Consider the following 13683-nt stretch of genomic DNA (forward strand, 5'->3'; position numbering starts at 1 on the left):
TGGGATTTTCCTTATTTTCTAGTCTAATTTCATACGTACTTACACAAATCAGAACTTCTTAACCACTCTAAGACATCTTTACTATAAATTAGTGGTTTTGAAAAAATGGGCATTCTGAGTTTTTATTAATAAAATTTGAGAGAGATTTTATCTTCTTCTATTTTAATGGATTTTAGAGTTATTCTTGTGGATTCAAAGGTTTATTCTTGAGACAAACATATTTCATAGCGCATGGAAGTTCATCATGTTTGATGGCATTAGCTGAAATAATATGGAGTCATACTTCCATTTAGTCTCCAACCAAAGTGATGAACATGTGAATGTCACGTCTACTTCCCCAATTAGCATTCAATCATGCCGCGTATAAATGCACATAAAAGTTCAACAAAATATGATCTTCTCTCTCTCTTTATATTATCTATATATAAAATATGATAATTATAGTAATTATTAATAGACATTATTAGTGGATTCTAGTTAACTTAATTAGTAAAATCTCTTGTTATTGAATAAAAGATTTATGGTTTGAAGCTAGTCTAGTACACTAAAAATCAATTGATATCTAAGCCTAAAGATAAAAATCAATTATTATAGAGTATATGTCATACGTTTAAATTCTATCACATCTAAGATTAAAAAAAAATAAAAATAAAAGAGAGATTATTATGATTGGATTGTTATATGAAACTATCTATTCTATCACTTATGTCAAGATTTTAATGAAGGGTATAAATAAATGATGTACTATAGGAATTTTTACAGAATTTATAATAAATTTTAATCAGGTAAATTTCCCAAAATAAAATAGTTAATTCCATTCATTTGTTTTTATGAGTAGAGATGTTCAAGGCATAGAGAATTATGATCATCTCATGGAGGCTTGATCTCCTAATGATTGCTAAATGACAAAATAAAATTTGTAGATTAGATTGGATGAGAAAAAGGAAAACGTTATACCCAACGTGAGCTGAGCAAAATAACTAATTTCACCTATAGTTGATCTGATCCAATGGCTCACATAACAATCATAATGGGATTGCACTAGTTACATCATCACTCGCTTTGTTGAAAAGTCGAATTCCCTTTATATATATGTTCTTTAATTGTGCTTGGACAAGCTCTTGCTTGTGCAATACATTCCTCATAATTAAAGAGTTTCAAGCTGGTCTTTCGGTGTAGGTTTCATATTAAGCATGATTAGTGCCAAAATGTGAGTTGAGGAGTAGGAAAATTTCTTCTTTTGTTTTTTGTCCTCCTCGTTAATAAAACCTGAAGCCTGGGGATAGCCAGCCCTCCGCATAAGTTTTATATATATATATATATATATATATATTTAAGAATTTATTTTTTTATGGATAGAAACTAAGAGAGGAGAAATTGGTAAGTGAGCTTTGAACCACAAATATGAAATACTATAAAAAAAATGATATTACTGATGGGCTATAATCTTAACTTCATATGATCCTGCTTTAAACAAAGATAATCAACTCGATTTCTTTTTCAGATTAACTCATATTTAAAAATTAAAAAAAAAAAAATTCAAACACATCCTTATGCTAAACTTTAATATTTGAGGAACAAGTATCTTTTGGGATCTTCCCAAGTCTACTACCACTAATCATTCACAATAGAGGGAAAGAGAGGAGGGATCTTGTGAAAAAAGAAGAGAAAGCAACACTCAAGATGGGGAAAATTTTGCCACAGCAGTTGAAAAGTTTCTTTTTTCAAAATTAAAAGGTTTTAAGAAAGTGGGAGATGGTGGCAAGGGAGAGAAAGAAAGGTAGCATTGAAGCATACTAGGACAATTATGATTATTTGTTAGGAACAGATTCGAATGGGTTGGATCCACCATTACATCTACTAGCCTTTTCATCTTTATCAACCTTATTTTAATGAATTAGGCCCATATCACTGCCTCAAAGTTTGTAAAAGGCTTTGATTTTGGCCCCCACAAATCTTCAACCCCGGGTTCCACATAATAGTTAAAGAATTTGGGGCTGCTATAGAGTAAGAAAAAGTTCTTGAACCAAGTGTTTTTCTTTGTATGTTTAATTGTGAGAAAGATAAATCATATGGAAATAAGAAGGTGCTAAGTTGGTGTCTTCGTTGGTTGGACCACTGGGTTGATCTTTTGGACCAGAAATATGTCCCTCTAGATCATCATTGTCTCGGTATGTGCTTAGTTTTGGTCTTTTTGGTTGGACCACAACTTGCAACTAATAAACTACAAAAAGAAGCTACTAAGTTAGCATGCCCTTTGTGTTAATCTATTGTAATTTAGACGAAAAGCTAAAATTAGAAAACGAAAGGAGTCCTCTAATCCTCAATGCCTTCTGGGAAAATTATATATATTCAACTACTGAATATTCTAACATTGTGCATTGCAATGTAACATGCTAATTAAAGTACATGCATGATTACAAATTGACATTCTTTATATCTTCGTTCTTGTTGTTCTTTAAATTCCTTTTGGCATACGAATTAACCATCACTAAAATTAATTATTTTGTATATAATTATTTGTTTTACTTGTTTCTCAAATGGTGGTGATAGTCGTTGAACCCAAGAGTTTCATTCCAAGTTTTCAAATGCAATACATACACTTCTTATTAGCATTTTCATATGTTAATGCAAAAATAAAAAGATTTTTCATCACTAAAAAGCTATTTTATTTATTTTACATTACTACTTTAACAATACACCTTACATCTATACATTTTTTTTACAATACACCATAGTAAAATAATGTTTTTAAGAAAAAAATAGAATAGAGAGAGAGAGTAAGAGTTTTAAGTAGATAAGAGAGACACCTTCTCCTAAAATATAAAAATTGCCGCTCACCCTATTTATTGACAATTTAAGCGTCTTGAAAACAATTACTCAACCATGCATGTGTCAAGGTGTCTGAATGATAGTATTATTTTTTCGCTACCCTTTTTTATTGTTCAATTATACACACCCAGGAACATCTTCTGAAGTTATTATTTGATATTTAAAGTGTATAAACCAATTAGTCAATGAAAAATGTATCTATATAATTCATATATGTGTGATACATTGGATTATTTGCCTTGTATTAAATTTTATGTATGTGTTGCATGCGTAGGTATGTATTGATTTTCACATCGAACACATATTAGGTCAAATTAGACTTATAAACAATTATAAGGAATTCTAGCTAATTATAATTTGTATGATATATATAGGTCATATGACCAATATTTACTCATCACGTCATGAAATGAACCATTGCTTTGTCCATTCAATAATTTTTTTAATAAAAATAAAGAGAACAAAACTCAAGTATTAGGAAATCTACAAAGAAGCCTCATCTTTAAACAATAATAAAAATAATAATGAATCAACTTCAAAAAAAATTTTAATAGTACATAATCAAAACTCCCAAGAATTTTAACTTCTAATATTTAGAAGATAGAAGAATTTTAAGAAGTTTTGAAGACATTAGTGGTGCTTGTTTGTGTAGAAATTAAGTGGCAGTGACAAAAAATAGTTATTGCAGAAAAGTGGGAGAAAAATCTGCGCAATGTGACAAGCTCGGCCATGCAAGTTGAGGCCAAATTAATTTTCAGTATGCACAAGTATATATATATATATATATATATATATATATAATAGACCTCCGTTTAAAATGGGTTTGCATGGGACCCAAGTTATGTGGTGTTTTGCAGTCCTCCGTCAGTCTTCAAAGCTTAGCTTCTAAGAAGAGAAATTTTTGCTTTGACAGAGAAAAATTGGCTTCGAATGAAGTTGATTTTCATTTGGAGATATGAACAACACAAGTTTGAGATAAGATTGGGTCGCATATTTCTAACCATCACTTCAAATAAAAATGACATTTTGGAACTACATTACATCTTCAAGTTCAGTAATAGAAAAACTCACAAGAGTACAATAAATATGTTTGTTTTCAGAATACACAAGATGATTTAAGCTTTTTTTTTTTTTTTTGTATATTATTTTTTGTCAATATCATGAAACAAAATTTGTATACTTTTCTTCAAACTTACGTGGATTTGAATTTGTCATTTATTTTTTTACAAAATTTGTCATTATTTAATATATATATATATATATATATTAGTTTTTTTTTGTTACTTTATCCTATTTTTTTTTTGACCTAAATTAGATTTTTTTTAAAATTAAGTTTACATTAATTTTAATACATATTAACTATCATTTGATACTTTATCCCAAAAAATAATAATTATTATTATTATTATTACAGAAAAGTGGGAGAAAAATCTGCGCAATGTGACAAGCTCGGCCATGCAAGTTGAGGCCAAATTAATTTTCAGTATGCACAAATATATATATATATATATATAATATACCTCCGTTTAAAATGGGTTTGCATGGGACCCAAGTTATGTGGTGTTTTGCAAGTCCTCCGCCAGTCTTCAAAGCTTAGCTTCTAAGAAGAGAATTTTTTTGCTTTGACAAAGAAAAATTGGCTTCGAATGAAGTTGATTTTCATTTGGAAATATGGACAGCACAAGTTTGAGATAAGATTGGGTTGCATATTTTTAACCATCACCTCAAATAAAAATGACATTTTGGAACTACATTACATCTTCAAGTTTAGTAATAGAAAAACTCACAAGAGTGCAATAAATATGTTTGTTTTCAGAATACACAAGATGATTTAAGGCTTTTTTTTTTTTGTATATTATTTTTTGTCAATATCATGAAACAAAATCTGTATGCTTTTCTTCAAACTTACGTGGATTTGAATTTGTCATTTATTTTTTTTACAAAATTTGTCATTATTTAATATATATATATAAGTTTTTTTTTTTTTGGTTACTTTATCCTTATTTTTTTTGTTTTGACCTAAATTAGATTTTTTTTTTTAAATTAAGTTTACGTTAATGTTAATACATATTAGCTATCATTTGATACTTCATCCACAAAAAAAAAAAAACCAACAACAACAACAACAATTAACGTTTAAATTAGGCTAAAAGTAAAATTGTTTCTTTATAAAAAAAATTGATACAATACTTATTGTTACTTAATCCAAATAAGTCGATAAGAACAAATAGAATTAGTGTCATACTTAAACTTAAACATGTTTGTTAAATGAATTAGATGAAGAATTTGGATTGTAATCAAATTAAAATTTTTATCAATTTAGAAATTATAGAGGAAGAAAATTATATCTTTTTTAAAAAAATCTAAAAAAAAAAATTTGCAATTAAAGATGCATTAGAACGTGCCGTGTAGTAATTAAAAGAAAAAAAAAAGTTGTTGCTTTTTTTTATAATACACTACACATAAAAAATAAAAAAAATAAAAAAAAGGATTAGATGAAGAATTTGGATTGTAATCAAATTAAGATTAAATAAGAATTAATTAGATGGATTATATGAAGAATATGGATTGTAATCAAATTAAGATTTTTATTAACTTAGAGATTATAGGAGAAGAAAAATTTTATATATTTTTTAAATGTAAAAATATTTTTTTTTTAAAATCTGCAATTTAGTGAGGCCACTTGGCACAACTACGGCGTCTAAACCCAACTTTTATTATATAGTATATGATATCCCTAGTCCCCACTTTCCTTGCTTATGCCTGTACATTTTTAAAGATAAAATTTAACCTATGTTTGTCTTTCTCAAGGAATATTAAAAAAATAAAAAATAAAAAAATAAATTTTAGCATCAACTAGTGAATAGTGTGATAAGGACATTTTGTTTACTCCATCATTATCCATTATCTCTTCAAAATGCAATGCAAGGAAGTTCCTATTGTATGTATTTCGCAATATTGTTTTCTATCATCAATATGTACCACGGCAATATACCGGAAGGAAAATATAATATGTATGAATACGTAATACATATGGATTTCATTGTGATTAGGATTAAAAAAAATTGTAAAACGGAAATGAAAAGAAAAAAAAAAGTTAAATATTATTGTGGAAGCCAACTATCTAGAATGTAATATTAAAACTGTATGAATTGGGCCTATGGCCCAATCCGAGGATGGATAAATAAGGTTATAATGGAAATGGTATAAGAAGAAGAAATAAAGATTATATGTGATAGTCCAAAATACGTCCAATGAGAAAATTCATCTCGGAAACAAGGATCCGAGGTAAGTAAGAATGTCTTATCATCTCAGGCATCTTTCAAGGTTGCATCACAACTAATAGTTGGGCATTGGATAAGGGATGAGCAAAGGGTGGTAACAAATATCTTCAAAAGCTGCTACCTCTACATTAAATGCCTCCCAACTAACTCTCTGGCCACATTAATGTGGAGGTGATACCTGAACAGTGATCAAGCAGTCTTACAACTATTAGTTGATGGTTCTGGGAGGTGTTGGATGGGACAAGAAGAAGTTCTCAGAATCCAACCTAAACGTGTATGGTAGGAATGATACCAAGATTGTAGTATATAACATGGGAAGGTGGCCTAAAGAAAGGGGATCGGAAAAAAATCAAGAAATCTTTATAAAAATATTGTGAACTCTTGTAACTGTGTTGATCAATAAGATATTATAACATAAGCTCTTCAGGCCGTGCCGAGGACAAATTTTCTTATTTTACTTGTGCTTAACAATCTTAATTTAGCAACTTTTATTGTCTATCTTCTGGAGTAGAACTAGTTCTTTTACCCACGCTCTGTAAATTCATTGTTTGGGCTTGTTAGGCTAAAACTCAATCCTATACTTGGTCCAATCCAAATTCAGTCCTTACAATTATATTATGAATTTGAATAAAAATTCAGGATTAAAAGAAAAGCTATATATAGTTGGTTATTTCTTTTAATATATTTCAATCTAGTAGCATACTTATGCTATTTTAATATAATTTCATAAGATTTTATAAATGAAAAATCAACAAATTAAGCATTTAATATATTTAGAAATTTTTTTAATTCAATTTTTGTTTTGTTTTGAAGTATAATATAGGGTCTGTTTGGATAGAACTTATTTTGCTGAAACTGAAAACTGAAAACTGAAAACACTGTAGCAAAATAATTTTTAAATGTGTGAATAGTACCGTGGGACCCATTTTTAGTGAAAAAGTTGATGAAAAATAAAATTTGTGGGACCCGTGAACAGTACACATGTGTACTGTTCAGAGAAGAAAAGTCAAAACATGCGGCTGAAGAGGAAAAAAAAAAAAAAAAAAAAGAAGGAAAACGCACAAACGCGCAAAACGTAAACGTGCTGTGTATCCAAACATACACATATAATGCCTAATGAAAGGATGATGTTTAATATACCTCCATTCACTTAATTAGCAACAAAGAAAAAAAGAAAAAAAAAAGTATTCATTTTATAATTTGAAATGATTTTATCTTCTTTCATATATATATGTCAGCATATAAATAACGATTGATCACACTATAATAGATGCACCTTCGATTCACATTTTAAAATAATCCCAACTTTTTGGATGATTTTGCTTCATATACTCTTTTTTTTGAGGAACACTTCATATACTTTGAATTTGTTTTTAGTAATTAAACGGTTTTTGGTAGGAGCATGACTCTTGTAATAAGCTATTGTGTTACTAACTACGTAGTCTATGATTGTGTCATACTGCCATGTGTCATTCTTAAGCAACATTTTTTGAGAAGGAAAAAAAAAAAAAAAAAATCAAAGCATAGGGCTAGCCCAAACCAGCTCAGCACGTGCTAATTAGGAAAAAACGACACAAAATAAATATATAAAAAAAACTAGAATATTTTAAAATTTGGCCCAAAATAAAAGGAAAATTAGATTACAACTTAGGCTAATCCAAATAAAAATTTTGAAAAATATAATAGCCCAAAACCCATCAAATGACACTTTTAATACATCACACTAAACTGCACTACACATGTGACGGCTAGAACTGAGATGCAATAGGTTATGGTTTTGGCCAAACTGCACTACAAAGTGTGGTACTAAAAATGACCTAAAACCACACCCTAAACACCCCTAGCATTAGTAGTTGTTTTCAATCAAGATGTTCAAGGTTTGAATCCTACTCCCACTTAAATTGTATAAAAAATATTTATAATAATAATTTTATTGTTGTATATAATGACAAACCTTAGCAAAATAGAAAATTATAACTTCAATAAGAGTATTGAACTTCAGTCAAGTTGATATATTTTTTCACAAATATAATATGGAAAGCTTTAATACATATATTATAGATTTATAGAAAAATGTATTTTTCGAGTTTTTTTTGTTGTTATAAAATAAACATGAGTTTTTCTTAGAAGAAAAAATACGTACATAGACAGTTAGACACTATAGTACAACATGGGACTGTACTAACTAGGGTAGGCACAATGAGGGGGAGATTTTTCAGCCAAATGAACGGGCATGCTAGCTAGTATAAGCTTTAATTTCACCTTTTTTATTTTCTTTTATAAGGTAGGAACTAAGAAAGCATTTGAAAACGTGTCAATTAATTTTTTACTCATGTAATTTGGATCAGATAAATCAATTAAATAATTGATTCTGGTCTTCTAGAGTTTAGAGTTTAGACTTTTTTATGGTACGTATGAGTCTTTTTCTTTTCTTAGTCACTTTAGTCTATATGACAACCATATGCTACACGTTGGGAAGTCTTCTCTCAAACTGCATTTGTATCTTAACGATTAATAATTAGATACTCTCATGATTCAATGGAGGTGATATTTTACGTTAATAAAATATTATGATAAAATTTAGGTACCATATCCTAGGTGTTATGTGTAATATATTAAATTCTTCAAATATTTAAAGTTGATAACCTTTCACACATTTAAAAAAAAAAAAAAACAATGTTAATGTTTCCTTGGTCAATACTTATACGTTTTTTTAATTTATTTTATGAACACAATTATACGTTTGAATTTAATTGAGAAAAATATATTACATATCATGTATGTACATAAATCGTATCCTAAAAATTAAACAACTCACCTAAAATGGTATAAACTCAAAAGGTCATGTAAAAAAGCTAGTTCTCATATTAGGTAACTCGTTTTTATTGATTTGAATTTTAAAATACCACATCAACATAACTAATAGTTAATTCACTTTTACAAATGAAATATTGAACCTCCCTCCTATATAATAGGAAAGACATGTGCCACTAATTGAACAATAGTCATGAGTTTCAATTAACATAATTGATCAAGTTTCTTATCGTCAAATAAAAGATTTAGGGTTTCTCAAAAAAAAAAAAAAAAAGATTTAGGGTTCTGTACGGCACCAAGACCTTAGGCCCATACAGACCCCGGGCCCTGCCCCAATTGTACAGTGCGGTGATCCCAGGCCCATACAGGCCCTGGGCCTTGTCCCGTACTGGTTTTGGCCACAGGCCCAGCCGAAAGGTCCAGTCGTCCTACGCCATTCCCGGGGATTCATAAATAACAAACAGGTGTAGGGTATTAAGTTCCAAGGTGGGCTCGGTCAAACGTTTCCGGTCATGTACATGAGTCATTCCCGGGAAAATGTGGTATGCACGGGAGACGGTGCTGCCGAGCATTATCGGTCCAGATGGAATCAAGTTCCAAGATCATAAATGCAGCACCGCCCTCTCACCTAAACATCCACTTAAATCAAATGATATTGGACCTTCAATGGCACAAACGGTGGCTGTAATCATGATCTTCCCACTAACCTTGGCTATAAATAGAAGAAAGATGGGAGAAGAATGGGATTTTTTTTTGGGAGAGAAAAGAGTGAAAGAGTGAACATCAAACTGGGCGTTGCTTTGAGTCTCTGCCGAGAACGACCCATAGTAGGAAATCTTCAAGCCCACTACAAATAGATTGTGAGCCCATAATAATCCAAGGCCCATAGGCCTCGTACTTGGTTCTCACAATTGGCGCCCACCGTGGGGCCCTCCTACAAAGCTGTAGTTCGACTGGGACTCAAACGACGAGGATGTCTGAGGAGCGTGCACCAAGCGGCTCCATGGGATCTTCTCGGGGGTCAACATGGAGGGAGAGAAGGCAAAAAAGGCGGGAAGATAGGGAGCACTCAAGAAGGGAGGAAGGGTCCGGACAAGGAGAAGGATCGGCTCAGACACACTGGACGGTTTCGGACGTCTCGGCGCATCGGCGGCATGACGAAAGGGACCGAGAGCTGGAACGGTTACGCAGACTGGTAATGGACCTAGAGCTGGAAGCAAGGGTTCGGCGAGATGAAAGGAATCGCAACTCCCAGCAAAGGAGAAACCAGGGTGAGGCCTCCAGCCGGTCTAATACGCATCGGTCCCGAGACCGGTCGCGCTCCCAAGAGTCGCACCGGCAATCACGGGAACCACGCAATCGACGGAACCGCTCACGGTCGCACGGTTATGATCACCAAGGATCAGAATCACCGGAAGAACGTCTACACCACAATGCCTCCATGGACGCAATGAGCCGGGCTCTACGGATGGCTGCCCGGTCACCGTTTTCCGATGAAATTGAACGGGCCCCTATGCCGAGCAGATTCACACGACCACCATTCAATTCGTATGAGGGAAGGACAGACCCTGTGGAGCATGTTAGCCATTACATCCACATGATGTCTTTGCATGCGCACAACGATGCATTAATGTGTAAGGTTTTTCCCTCTAGTCTCGGTTCCACGGCACTAAGATGGTTCAATGGTTTGCGGAAGGGCTCCATACACAGCTTTGCCGAGCTGATTCAGGAATTCGGCAGCAGGTTCGTGACATGTAGCCGGGTGCAACAGCCGGTTGACGCACTACTTTCCATGAAGATGAGGATTGGGGAAACCCTTCGGAGTTATGCCAGCCGATACTGGGAACTCTATAACGAGATTGGTGGAGGAAATGAGAAAATTGCGGCAAGCACCTTCAGAATGGGGCTCCCTGAGGATTCTGAATTACGGGAGTCACTGACGAGAAGACCCCCCGAGGACATGAGGCAACTGATGAGACGCATAGAGGAGTACAAACGCCTGGAAGATGACCGGTTGCAAAGCAGGGGGAAAGCTCCGTTAGTGGGGAGATCTCGGCAAAACGTTTTGCCGGCAAAACCGAAACGAGACTTCAGAATGCAGGGACCAGAGGGGCAGATCGACGGGGTCAATGTGGTGTTTAAAGAGCCAGTTCACAAGATCCTGGAACGGATCAAAGACGAGCCATTCTTCAGGTGGCCGAACAAAATGGGGGGCGACCCATCTCGGAGGAACCAAAACTTATACTGCACCTATCACAGAGACAAGGGGCACACGACTGAACAGTGCCGGGTATTAAAAGATCATCTCGGACAGCTAGCAAGGGCCGGGTACTTAAAAGAGTTTGTAACAGATTCCGTTAACCGAGAAACCGGGCAGGGATCCCAACAGAAAAGGAATCCCCTTCCACCACCCCTGGGGGTAATCGAAGTCATCCATGCCGCACCAAGAAGGGCAGCAGCGGCTAAAAGGATACTGACAGTAGCCTGCGCGGAAGGAGAATCATCCAAAAAGAAGAAAAAAGGTGGACGGCCGACCATCTCGTTCGGAGAAGATGATTTCGAGGGGACGGTCCAACCCCACGACGATGCTTTGGTGGTGACAGCCCGGATAGGCGGATTCCTGGTAAAGAGGGTGATGATTGATCAAGGAAGCGGAGCCGACGTCATGTACCCGGATCTCTTTGAAGGGCTAGGGTTAAAGACCCAGGATTTGGCGAAGTATGACACGCCGTTGGTCTCGTTTGATGGGAGGGTTGTAATTCCCGAGGGGCAGATCTCTCTCCCAGTGAACATGGAAGGCAAGACAGTTATAGTTACATTTATAGTGGTCCGATCATTCGCACCATACACCGCAATCCTGGGAAGGCCGTGGATTCACGCAATGGGGGCTGTCCCGTCCACCCTTCACGTAAAAGTGAAATTTCCTACCGAGAATGGAGTTGCCGTGGTAAGGGGGAATCAGCAGGTGGCGAGGCAGTGCCTCGTCGCCGCGGTCCGGTGGGAGAACGAACAGCTCGGTCGAACTGAGGAGAACGAGAAAGAAAATTCATAGCAATTACAGAAACCCCAGGGGGAAGCTGGGGCGGACGTGGCCGAGGAGGTGCTGAAGGTAAGGATTCTCCCAGATGCTGACAAGTATTTCCAGATAGGTACAAGCATGAACGACCGGGAAAGGGTAGATATGTTGCTGTTCTTATTGCAAAACGTGGACGTTTTTGCGTGGAGCCCGTATGAAGTGCCCGGCGTAGATCCCGAGTTCATTGTCCACAGACTCAATGTGGATCCGTTATTCCCCCCAAAGAAGCAGAAACCGAGAAGAGCGTCGAGGGAACACGTCGAGGCAGTAAACCTGGAGGTACAGCGGCTGAAGGATGCCGGAGCCATAAAGGAGATATTCTTCCCGAAGTGGTTGGCAAACACTGTCGTGGTAAAGAAGAAGAACGGGAAATGGAGAGTTTGTGTGGATTTCACAGACTTGAACAAGGCATGTCCCAAGGACCCATTCCCGATGCCCAAGATTGACCAGCTAGTAGATGCAACGTACGGGCATCCGAGGATGAGCTTCCTGGATGCCTTCCAGGGCTACCACCAAATTGCCTTGGCGCCCGAAGACCGAGAAAAGACTGCATTTATCTCCCCGAATGCGAATTATCACTACGAGGTCATGCCGTTCGGACTAAAGAACGCCGGGGCTACGTATCAGAGAATGATGACGAGAATGTTCCGAGAAAAAATTGGATGCACGGTTGAAGTTTATATCGATGATATGGTGGTGAAAAGCAGAATTGAGTCGCAGCACACCGAATATCTCCGGGGAGTGTTTGAGATACTACGTCGGTATAAATTGCGCTTGAATGCCGAAAAGTGCACTTTCGGAGTGGGGGCTGGTAAGTTCCTGGGGTATCTGATCTCTACTCGGGGTATAGAAGCCAACCCCGACCAGATAGAAGCCGTGAACCGCCTCAAACCACCAAGCAATCCCAAAGAGGTGCAAGTGCTCACTGGAATGCTAGCGGCCCTGAACAGATTCATCTCCAAGTCTGCCGACCGTTGCCGGCCCTTTTATCAGCTTCTGAAAAAGTGGAAGGGGTTTCTATGGGACGAGAGCTGCGATGAAGCCTTTCGAGAGCTAAAGGAATATTTGGCAAAGGCGCCGAGGTTGACGGCCCCGGATCCCGGAGAGGATCTGTTTATGTATCTCGCTGTCACCGACCATGCGGTAAGTGCTGTGTTGCTAAGGGACCGGGGAGTGCAGATGCCGGTGTATTACGTGAGCAAAACCTTGGTCGATGCCGAGACAAGGTACCTGCCTCTCGAGAAGTTAGTTTTGGCTCTGGTGCACGCCACGAGAAAGTTGCCACATTACTTCCAGGCACACACAGTGTTCGTCCTCACCGAGTATCCATTGCAGTCACTATTGAAGAGATCAGACTTCACAGGGCGGATTGCCAAGTGGGGGACTCGGTTGGGATCGTTTGACATAAGATACCGGCCTAGAAGCTCGGTGAAGGGACAGGTTCTGGCCGACTTCATCGCAGAGTTTACACCCAAGGATGAAGGCAAAATAATCTGTAGTACGGAGATTCGCCCATGGAGGTTATTTGTGGACGGTGCATCGAATGCTATGGGGGCCGGGGCCGGTATTGTCATTGTCACCCCGGAGGGTATACGACTGGAACACTCCCTCAGACTGGGGTTCAAAGCCTCGAACAACGAAGCCGAATACGAAGCCATGTTGGCCGGATTGAGGGCA

The sequence above is a fragment of the Quercus lobata genome, chromosome 5 (assembly GCF_001633185.2).
Source record: "Quercus lobata isolate SW786 chromosome 5, ValleyOak3.0 Primary Assembly, whole genome shotgun sequence".
NCBI lineage: Eukaryota > Viridiplantae > Streptophyta > Magnoliopsida > Fagales > Fagaceae > Quercus > Quercus lobata.